We start from the raw sequence: 11,255 nt of genomic DNA on the forward strand, positions 1-11,255 counted from the left end.
TCTTTTTTCGACGTCGTTTGGACGTCATTGTTGCACGTTGAACAGACGTCCCATGAGGAGCCAGAATGAAAGTTTTTATGACGTCTTTTTACGACGTCATTTGGACGTCCAATATTGACATCTATAGGATGTCTCAAGAAGGTTAAAATTTAGTTAAAATGTGTTACAAAATCAACTGTAGACTCACTTTAGACATCATTTATACTGCTTCTGCGTCAAATAAACAGTTACACTTTGCATTCAATCAAAACATTTATTTCAATGTGAAGTCCATATGTGATTGTGTGTATACCCAGAAATAACAAAAACATATAATAGTGGGTTAAAAAAACATATTTTATGAGCAATTCCATGCAAATATCAATCTTACTGAAACATTTTTTGTGCATTTAGTTCTGTATTTTACAGCATTAGCTGTGTTTTAATAGAAATTTGAAGGAAATCGCTATTATCCACCACATGTGAGGGGTACACTTAGCAAAATTACATCTTTATCCAATATTGCATTTTTAGATAAATATTTGTACCTTAATTATATAATAAATAAATTAATGATCAGTTGTTTTTTTTTATGACAGCATATGTTTACATGATCTTGATCAATAACACATATGATCAACAACGAAATAGATGTGTCGGTCAGTTAGATCATTTTAAAACTTCGATAGCCACAACTTATAGGTTGCAAGTGCGTCTGTCTCTGATATGAAGATTTATTTTAATATGGATCGCACACTTTAACGTTGACCTAGATAAATGTGCACGTTTTTATGCTAAGTATTAATGCACTTACATGACATGGAGGCACCGGCGAGATCACTTGCATTTTATTCCTGACATTTCCCCGACACAATAATTATTAGGCTATTTTTGTCGGTGATTTGCAGCAAGCTTTCTGCATGCGCTTGAGCGCGTATTAAATTATGCCTAAATATATCAAAGGCTCATTATGGTTTATTATATTAATGTAATGTATAGTCAACTAGAAAATTTTTATAGTCAGATAAATTCCGCTTTCAAAACCATCACGTCTGTAACATTGATCTTTACTAAATGCGAAAACGCAAATCAAAATAAAATAGATATTTTATGTTCTGTGAAGAGTCAACCATTCTCCATTTGGTAGATACTGTTGCTTTAGGTTTGTGCATTGTAATGCACATTAAGTCAAACAAAATATGTTGTCTGTTTTTTGTCATGTCCGCAAAGCAAGTGTATTTCCCTCATCTAAAATATAAAACACAGTTATAGGCTGAAATTTTTCTGATGTCTAGACTCTATTTTCAGGGGTTTAGAAAAATATAAACAGATGATTCAATATATTGGTAATGAATACATTCTATAAATATTTATATTTCAAGTTATGCCTGCAAATGTCTCATCCATAATGCTGGAATTGCTCGTACATAACATTTAGAAACAACATAAATAACAAATAACAAACAACAATCCATAACATTCTTATGAAGTCTTTTTAAAAATATTTTTGTGTGCGTCCCACTCCTTCCTTTCTTGTTGTGCATGAAGGTGCTCAGAAGCATGTTCATCTCAGCATTATCATCTCCTCTCAGTTGCATCTTGACTCCATTTCATTACTGCATCTGTATAGGATTGGAAAGACAGAAATTATAAATTTGCAAAAGCAGCCTGTTGTCATACACCAAGTACACATTTATATATTAAGAAAATGGCAAGGTTTGAAATCACTTCATAAATTCATAGCTTTTGCAGCACTGCACCAACTGTACTCTATTTTCCTTTGCCTCATGATTTTTATTTACAATAATGACATCCGATGTACAGAAGCCAATGGCACGTCTTAGTGGCACATCCAGTCTGTATTGGCAGTGTCAGTGGCTATTAAGGGTGTAACGGTTAGAATTGCTCACGGTTCGGTTTGTATCGTGGTTTCAGTACAGTTCTGTATGTGCTATTCAGGGAAAAAAGGATTACCATCAAATAAAGAAAATAAGAACAAAGAATCTACAATCTACTACAAGCAACAGCACAAATAAATTCAATAGAGCAAAAGATACAAACTTTCCTTTTGGTATCTTCACTTAAAAGGCCCTCAATGGTTCAACCCCAGAGATATGGAGATCTTAATGTGGCTCCATGAGTAAATTGGTAAAATGTACACATTTTCAGTGGTCAAAAACCAAATGTGGGTCACTTTCCATACAGCTGATACTTTTTTTTGTTTTAAAGAGCAATGTCTGAAGAACAAATAATGTTGAAACTAGAAATGTATCTTGTGATTTTCTATTATCTCAGTTGCATATAACATACCTGAGTGCCCTAAATACACTTTTTTCCAAAGTTTGCATGCCTGCAAATTATTGAAGATATCTTAATATCCTTCTTAATATCCTTCTAGATTCTCATTCTTAATAAACTTTACTTTGCGAAAGAGACAAAGAGAAAGTAAGTAGACAAGGAAGACCCCTACAAACTATCCCTGCATCTCAATCAGCTCCCTAGCTTCCTAGATCGTGTATCAGTATACCGTGTAAATGAATGTGGCCGACTCCCTGATCAGTGCCCTAACTACTGAACTAGGGAGCTGATTGAGACACACGCTATGGGTGCTCTGCCAGCTCTTGGCCACACCAATAGTGTATTATTTCTGTATTTTTACTGTTTGTTTTTTTCTTTTACATTCAAAAAAAAATGTTGAGAACGTTTATTTAATGTCTATTCACTACCGTTCACTTGCACTACTGTCATTGTGACTTATTTGCACTACCGTTTCTGACTACCATCTCTCATATGTTATATATATGCCAGTTTATATCTGCATTTTTATCTTATTTAACTTTATTAAAGGTGCTATAGAGGATGTTTTGTTTCATACATTTTTGCAATATTACTTGAAACTGTCTTTACTAACTGATAAAAGACTATTTATTAGGTGCACTGAAAGGATTAATATCAATATACATCATCTGTGCATGAGGTAGGGCCTTAAAAACATCAGCCAATTGTTTACGCGTTCATCGCATAAACGATTGGCCCTCTGGCTTGTCAATCACTGCCATTATATTCCTTGTGAGAGACGTGCGCGGATTGGCCCTCTTGGCCAATCATGCAGTGTATAAAACAAAACATCCTCTATAGCACCTTTAATATCATAAATATTTTATTTGCACTAACGTTAAAGGAACACTCCACTTTTTTTGAAAATAGGCTCATTTTCCAACCCCCCTAGAGTTAAACAGTTGAGTTTTACCGTTTTCGAATCCATTCAGCCGATCTCCGGTTCTGGCGGTACCACTTTTAGCATAGCTTAGCATAGTTCATTGAATCTGATTAGACCGTTAGCATCGCGCTTAAAAATCACCAAAGAGTTTCAATATTTTTCCTATTTAAAACTTGACTCTTCTGTAGTTACATTGTGTACTAAGACCGACGGAAAATGAAAAGTTGCGATTTTCTAGGCTGATATGGCTAGGAACTATACTCTCATTGTGGCGTAATAATCAAGGAACTTTTCTGCCGTATCATGGCTGCAGCAGTGCAATGATATTACGCAGCGTCTCTTACAAACGTCTCCATGGTTGCAAGGCACGTTCCCTGTGCAAGCAGGGGCTCACGGGCGCTGCGTAATATCATTGCACTGCTGCAGCCATGGAACGGCAGCAAAGTTCCTTAATTATTATGCCAGAATGAGAGTATAGTTCCTAGCCATATCAGCCTAGAAAATCACAACTTTTTATTTTCCGTCGGTCTTAGTACACGATTTAACTACAGAAGAGTCAAGTTTTAAATAGGAAAAATATCGAAACTCTTTGGTGATTTTTAAGTGCGATGCTAACGGTCTAATCAGATTCAATGAACTATGCTAAGCTATGCTAAAAGTGGTACCGCCAGAACCGGAGATCGGCTGAATGGATTCGAAAACGGTAAAACTCAACTGTTTAACTCTAGGGGTGTTGGAAAATGAGCCTATTTTCAAAAAAAGTGGAGTGTTCCTTTAAGCACAAGTGCCACATAATGTCAAATCGCTTGGGTATCACACAAAACGTCTCGAAAAATGCTGGCGATAAGCGTGTGCGATATTCGTCCCGGTGTGTACAGGCCTTAAGAATCTAGAAGGATATTAAGATATCTTGAATACTCTTAGGATGCTTTCACTCTGGCAGTTTAGTTCGAAATGGGGCACGGTTCACATGAAAAGTTGAGGCAAAAAACACAAGAAGTGCTTTTTACCATTGTAGAAATTGTCACTGTTGGCATATAATGAAACAAAGATTGCTGAAGTCAAATTGTTATTTTGACCCCCTCTACAAAGTAGTGGATTACTCAGTAAATGAGTAATGAGTTCATGGTCAGGGACTATTTTTTCCATCGGAAGGAATGCTTTAGTGAACGTTTACTTCATAAAAGTTGCATTGATACATATTTTTGGCTTTAATATTTGTATTGTGTGGTATCCGTTTTATAAAAGCAATAAGGTACTCAAGGCTAGTGCTGTATCATGAATAAGTCACGGTTGAAGGGGTTACTTTACTTCACGGCGTGCCTAACAAATGCCCTTCAGCTGTGACTTAGTCATGATACAGCACAGCCTCGAGTACCTTATTGCTTATTTTCATCACTATTTATATTTGTCTTTCTACAATAAAAAAATTAACAAAATCAAAATTTTGAGCTGGGGACCTCTAATTGATTTGACACAGAATGACAGTGTAAGTTTGAGATTTTACTTACTAGCCATATTGTTCATAACTTTGAGATGTTATCTGACAGGAGGTCCATTCAACTCTGCTGGCATCAGCATGGAAGAATCTAGGAACATAAGTGATTTGTCAACAATATTATTATATAATGTTAGGTTTGTTAGAAATACAGTACCATGCGAAAGTTTAGGGAACCCCTTGCAGAATCTTTGAAAATGTGAATAATTTTAACAAAATAAGAGAGATCAAAGATATTTACATATAGTCCACAAGACAAAAAAATTGCTGAATTTATTAAAATAACCTGATTCAAAAGTTTGGGAACCCTTGGTTTGTCACAGTCACCAGCACCGGCACTACGTTTCCCAGCATCCCTCCTGTTCCTCACCTGCACATGATCATCAATCACCTGCACCTGATTCCACCATCATTACCACTCATCAGCACTCCCTTCATAAGCAGTCACCATTCTCACCACAGTGTCTGGTCTCGTATGTTCCTTGTGTTGTGTTGCGTTTTACCTGTTCCTGTATTATCTCCTGTTGGATTACTAAGTAAAGACTTGTTTAAAAATCATTTTCTTCGTCGTGTGTTCCTGCGCAAGCAACCCGTTACAGAAGACCGGACCTCCCAAATGGATGAATGGGAAAAATTCATCACCGTGACACAGGAGAGCCACAATTTCCTGTCTTTTTCGTCTGCGTTTTCTCACCTTGCCATCAACCGGCCTCCTGGAGGATGAAACCCTGAAGACCTTGTTCTGGATCAGGGCAAACTTCCACGGCTCCAGCAACCTCCCAGATACCACCGGCTTTAACTGGAGGGAAACCTTGTTGAAGTGTCTGGAGAGCAAACAGCCCCGATCCAGAAACGTGCCCAGCCCAGTTCCCAGTCAGAGACCCACCGCAGATGGAGTGAACGACTCCGCCGTGACGTCAGAGCCCACATCAGGAGGAGCGGCCGAGCATGACCCCATTAGTGATGGGAAGTTCGGTTCTTTTCCGCGAACCGGTTCTTTCGGACAGTTCGATTCAATAAACTGGTTGAAAAAAACGGTTCACCGGTTCTTTTACACTCCGACGTAATGACGTCATCCGTGATGACGTCGTCTATTGCGGGCCGGGATGAAAAAAACGTAACACATTCAAATAAAGTCAGTAATCATAACATCAGTCAACTAAAACATTATAATCTGAAGCGTTTCTTACAATTTAGTTTTGCATCTAAAGCATCCAAACATGACATATACAGGCAGTGATGTGCAAACAAAGTTTTACAGTTATAAAGTGAATAAATTTGTCTTCATCAGAGCAGAAACCATGATCCTCTTACATTACGATTTATTTGTAATTAAATAAACTTACGTTTCGCCAGAATTGGCCCCTCATCCGAGTCCTCTCATAGCATCAGTTGTCCTAGTTAACCGGTGCTGTGATGTTACTGTTCGGTAGCTTCAGATCACACGCTGAATCACGCATGCGCAGTATCATCAGCTCACCGGTTCTCAAATCGGACACGTCCGAAAGAAGCGGTTCTCGGTTGTGTACTGGTGATTCGAAAACCGTTGCAACCGATTCTACTCGAGAACGAGATTGAGATTCGAGAACCGCGAGAGCGATTCAAAAGGAGTCGCTTGTTTGCTCTTGCTGTAGTTATCTTTATATCACCTTGTTTAGAAATTTAATAAACTGTCCATGGATTATTTATGAAACAAATAAATGTTTCGAATCTTTAAAAAAAATAACTTGAAAGCACAGCTGCACAACTTTCACTATATTGCTTTTTAAATAATATAGAAAAATAAATTTGTAGAACTATTTCTGAACATTAGTTTGATCTATGTACAAAATATTATGTTCATGTTGGCATGTAGTTTACAGTATTATGTACAGTATTATATGCTATCAATCTGCTATGGTGTATTTGGAAAAGCACAAAAAAAAAATTGTATTTTGAATTAAGTCATAAACATATTTCCAGTAGTTTTATATTATCACACTGTCCGATGTTCAACAAAACTGACCAACGTGCTTTGCGTTCTCTTGAAAAGTTAAACGCATGCGCAGTATCAATCAGCTCACCGGTTCTCAAATCGGACATGTCCGAAAGAAGCGGTTCTCGGTTGTGTACTGGATGACCGTTGAAAACCGTTGCAACCGATTCTACTCGAGAACGAGAACGGTGACAGGCCGTGTATGTTCGTTCGTGTACGCCACGCATGCTCACTCATATCAGCTGCTCTGCTGCTCGTGCCCATCATCATCAGTTCTCTCTTTATAACAGGTTATGTCAGTGTACTGTTGGAGTAACCGAATAACTCCGGGATGTTGGTTTATTTCGAGAGGTAGTGTCAGGCAGTCAAAAAGTGAATAACTTTAGTAATTTGTGGATTCGTGTTTGCTAACTGGATATGCGAACTGTTTGGAACGATTCAGACCGATTTGGTGAACTGGTTCAACCGGTTCACTGAAAAGAACCGGTTAAAAAAGAACGATTCGTTCGCAAACCGGACATCACTAGACCCCATAGCCTGAGGGGTTTCCATCTGAGGACAGGTCTGAGTCGGCAGTCCCATTCAGCGGCGAGCCCTTGCTCTCCGGCCCTCCACCCCTACTGCTCCAGCAAGCTCCGCCCTCCCTCAGGCTCCGCCTCTGCCCTCGGTATCCCTGCATCCATCTCAGGGGGGGGGTCGTCGCTGCGGCTCTGTCGCGGTCGTCTGGGTCATTGCCGTCGATCCACTCCATCAGCCCTCCATCTGCGCCGTGGGTTCCTCCTCCGTCATCGCTCGTCCCCAAGGTGGCACTGAAGCTGTCAACACCATGGCTCCTCCCTCCAGTGCTGCCGCTGTGGTCCACCATCCTGACTGGGGACTGGGCCACCACCTGGCTCATCCTCCAGCTCGACCGTCCTTCTCTGTACTGTCACAGTCACCTGCACCGGCATTACATTTCCCAGCATCCCTCCTGTTCCTCACCTGCACACGATCATCAATCACCCGCACCTGAAGACCATCACCATCATTACCACTCTTCAGCACTCCCTTCATAAGCAGTCACCATCCTCACCATAGTGTCCGGTCTCGTGTGTTCCTTGTGTTGTTGCGTTTTACCTGTTCCTGTATTATCTCCTGTTGGATTACTAAGTAAAGACTTGTTTAAAAATCAACTTTGTTTGTGTGTTCCTGTGCAAGCAACCTGTTTGATGGTTCTTAATACTGTGTGTGGTTACCTGGACGATCTACGACTGTTTTTGTTAATTTGAACCCTTTCCAGCAGTGACTGTATGATTTTGAGATCCTTTTTTTTTTTTTTTTCACACTGAGGACAATTGAGGGACTCAAACACAACTATTAAAAAGGTTCAAACATTCTCTGATGCTCCAGAAAGAAAACACGAACGGGATGATGTCCAAATTTTTCTTTTGAGGTTTTTTCTTTTTTCATTTAGTACTGCCACAGAATTCAGTACAATATTCCTTGATCTTCAAATTCAAAATGTTTTCACCCCCTGACTCTTAGTGCATCGTGTTTTCTTCTGGAGCATCAGTGAATGTTTGAACCTTTTTTAATAGTTGTGTTTGAGTCATAGGTTTGAGTCCCTCAGTTGTCCTCAGTGTGAAAATACGGATCTCAAAATCATTCAGTCACTGCTGGAAAGGGTTCAAATATGCCAAAAATGCTTAAACTGTAGAATCTGCAGGAGCTGGAGGACTTTTCTGAAGAACAGAGCTCAGTTTAAATGCTCAGAACAAACAGACTCAAAAACAACCATCACAAAACAAAAAAAAAACAGTCTTGGATCATCCAGATAACCACACACAGTATTGAGAACCAATGGTTGAATGGGGTTATTTTAATAAATTCAGCAATTTTCTTTTGTCTTGTGGACTAAATGTAAACATTTTGTGTAAAATATCTTACTCTGGACAGTACTAAATAAGAATAACATGCATTTTGTATAATCCCTGTTATTTTGTTAATTTTTGTTTCCCAAACTTTTGCCTGGCACTGTAAACAAGCTTGAGCATATGTGAAATGCAGAAAAGAGAAAGAAGAATATACAGAATATATATATATATATATATATATATATATATATATATATATATATATATTCTGTATATTCTTCTATATATATATATATATATATATATATATATATATATATATATATTAAAAAAAAAGATAATTTTTTTTAGGTTAACTTACTTAGTATTGCTCATACAGTGTCACTTACATTTGGATGTCACAGCCTTCTTAAAACTAATACATAGAAATATATAATTGAAAAAAGCACATATACATGGTGATATAGGTGAAGTATATCGTGAAAAATTGCATATGAAGTTATTTAATGAGCTTTCTCAATTCACCTGTTTCCTTCAGGTCAGCAGCAAGGGTGGAGCTTAATCACCCTTTGTTGTAGATGTTTTTTTCTGTCGCTCCTAAAACCACAAAACAATTTGTATTAATAGTTTACCATGAGAGATTAAACATGTTTGAACGAGTCTTTTCGCGCTTCATCTAAGTGACGTCACCGATTAACAGTACAGAGTACAGCGCATTCTTTTGTCATATAAATTAGCATACTTCCAATCACCCATTGACAAATTACCAGCAAAACCTTAACAAAACTTTCAAAACATCTAATCTACACATAAGATGTGATATAATGGCCGAATATTAATAAACAAGAGCTCAATCGATAGCTTTAGCATACCTTCTCTGAAAATGGTTGAGATGCTAACGGACTTTTTTCGAAGACACTAATGTTAAACCATTTCTATAAAAAGAAAATATTCAACAGAAGCGTATCAATTACAGGTAAGAAAAGTGTCAGGAACAGCTGTATGTATTATTTGTGTGATTTTATGGACTAAACTCACCTGAAAGCAGTGAAAACAACAGCGAGAGACGGAGGAGTTTTTGCTGCTTGCTTGTCCGTTGTTGTTTCCCCGTTTCCATGGCAACTCCGAGCTCCGCTTAACGCGCACGCGCATTAAATCACGCCAAAGTCATGCAGCATTTACATAAATAAATACATATAGGATTAAAACATATAACTTAAAATCTTTAAATAATTATAAGCCGCTGATTTTGTGCCACCCAAAAAACTCTGGCAGGCTGATATTTTACTGTTAGCTGAAATAACCCAATGTACCTATAAAACAATATTAGAAAATAATTCAACACAGTGACCCAATACGTGTAACTCAGCACTTGGGGTTAAAAAAAAGTTTTTTAGTGGATTGAATCAAGTGTTAACTTGTATGTACAAGTTATACATGAAATGAGAATATGACAGCAGTATTGAATGTAAATCAATGACGTCAGCTTAATATTATATAATGTTAGCTATGTAATATACTATGATATTATAATAATATTGCATAGTATACTTATAATAATATAATGTAGAGTGTGTCACAACGTTATACTGCCAAGTTTCTGTACCAGTCTTGCACGTCCACTGACGTCCAATAAACCTCCAATCTGGACGTAAATATTGAACTTAATATCTACGTCCGAGAGACGTCGCAAAAAGACGTCCGGATACCGCACCGGATTTGCGCGTCGTGTAGACGTACAGATATGGTCCCGACCGACCGACGCAATATAGACTTGATCTGCACGTCGGGCGGACGTCTCATGTTTGTTGGGATGTGGAAAACATGGTTTTGACCTAAAAGTTAGAGCTTTCTTTAGTTTATTGCTTTATGAAAGTTAAGTCCCGCCCTCACCTACTTGTTATGTTTTGGTGAGTGTGTTGGGTTTCCATGGAGACGAGAGTGTAGTTTAACCAAAGACTATAGAATACTAATGCAGCCGATCGGAAAGATAAGCAAATATAGATTACGATAAAGATAAGTTTTAACGGATTATTCATCATATTGATATCTTAAATTGTGTATATTTACTTGATTAATACACACGAGTTGTGAGTTTGTGTTTTTTTTTTTTTTGTAACTGAATTCTCCGTGTATGTTCGCTCGACATCGTGGACTTTCCGTTATTCTTTAGAGGGAAGAATCGTTGATAAAGACGGTGTTTTCAAGTTATTCTTCCAATCTAGAGACACATTATTTGCTGTTTGCTGATCTGAGCACAGACATCATAGTGCCTAACTTAGTTAACGAGAAAGTAGCGAGTTTGACTACTACAAGTTAGGAGTCTGTGGCCCGTCTGCAGAAAGCGCGCAGCTGCGCACCGGAGGAAGATTTCCCGGAGGCATACTACCGTGCATAGGAGTCGGTGGCCGGTCTTTCAGAGAGCGCTCAGCCGCGCACAGTAGGAAGATTGCGATTTCTACAGTGCAGCGGAGTCACTGTAATTATTGCATTATTGGTGTAATATTGGTTTGTGATATAATAGAAAGGGGTTGGTGCGAATGCTCACGTTCCAAACCGTTTGTCAGTTTGAGATAGTTTAATCCTTTTTATTGTTTAATTAAATTATTTTACATTTTGTTACTTTCACCAGAGTTTTATTCATTCTAAGCATTTATTCATTTACAAGTTATTCATAAGTTATTATAGATTTCATTATATATAACCTTCTAAAGGAGAAATAATTCATTT

At 38.0% G+C, this 11,255-nt stretch overlaps 1 long non-coding RNA gene across 2 annotated transcripts; it reads right to left on the reverse strand.

Moving 5' to 3' along the window:
* Nucleotides 1–239: 239 nt before the first annotated feature.
* On the reverse strand, nucleotides 240–10,331 carry LOC125249208. 2 transcript variants are annotated; one of them, XR_007180512.1, is made up of 6 exons: nucleotides 9,564–10,331; nucleotides 9,398–9,460; nucleotides 9,051–9,122; nucleotides 8,887–8,940; nucleotides 4,711–4,788; nucleotides 240–1,601 (listed from the first exon to the last, which is right to left on the reverse strand). It is a non-coding gene; the product is annotated as an uncharacterized LOC125249208 (long non-coding RNA). The 2 variants fall into 2 exon arrangements; XR_007180513.1 differs by lacking the exon at nucleotides 9,398–9,460 and having other exon boundaries at nucleotides 9,564–10,330.
* Nucleotides 10,332–11,255: the final 924 nt, after the last annotated feature.

This window comes from Megalobrama amblycephala, linkage group LG16, assembly GCF_018812025.1.
Source record: "Megalobrama amblycephala isolate DHTTF-2021 linkage group LG16, ASM1881202v1, whole genome shotgun sequence".
Lineage (NCBI taxonomy): Eukaryota > Metazoa > Chordata > Actinopteri > Cypriniformes > Xenocyprididae > Megalobrama > Megalobrama amblycephala.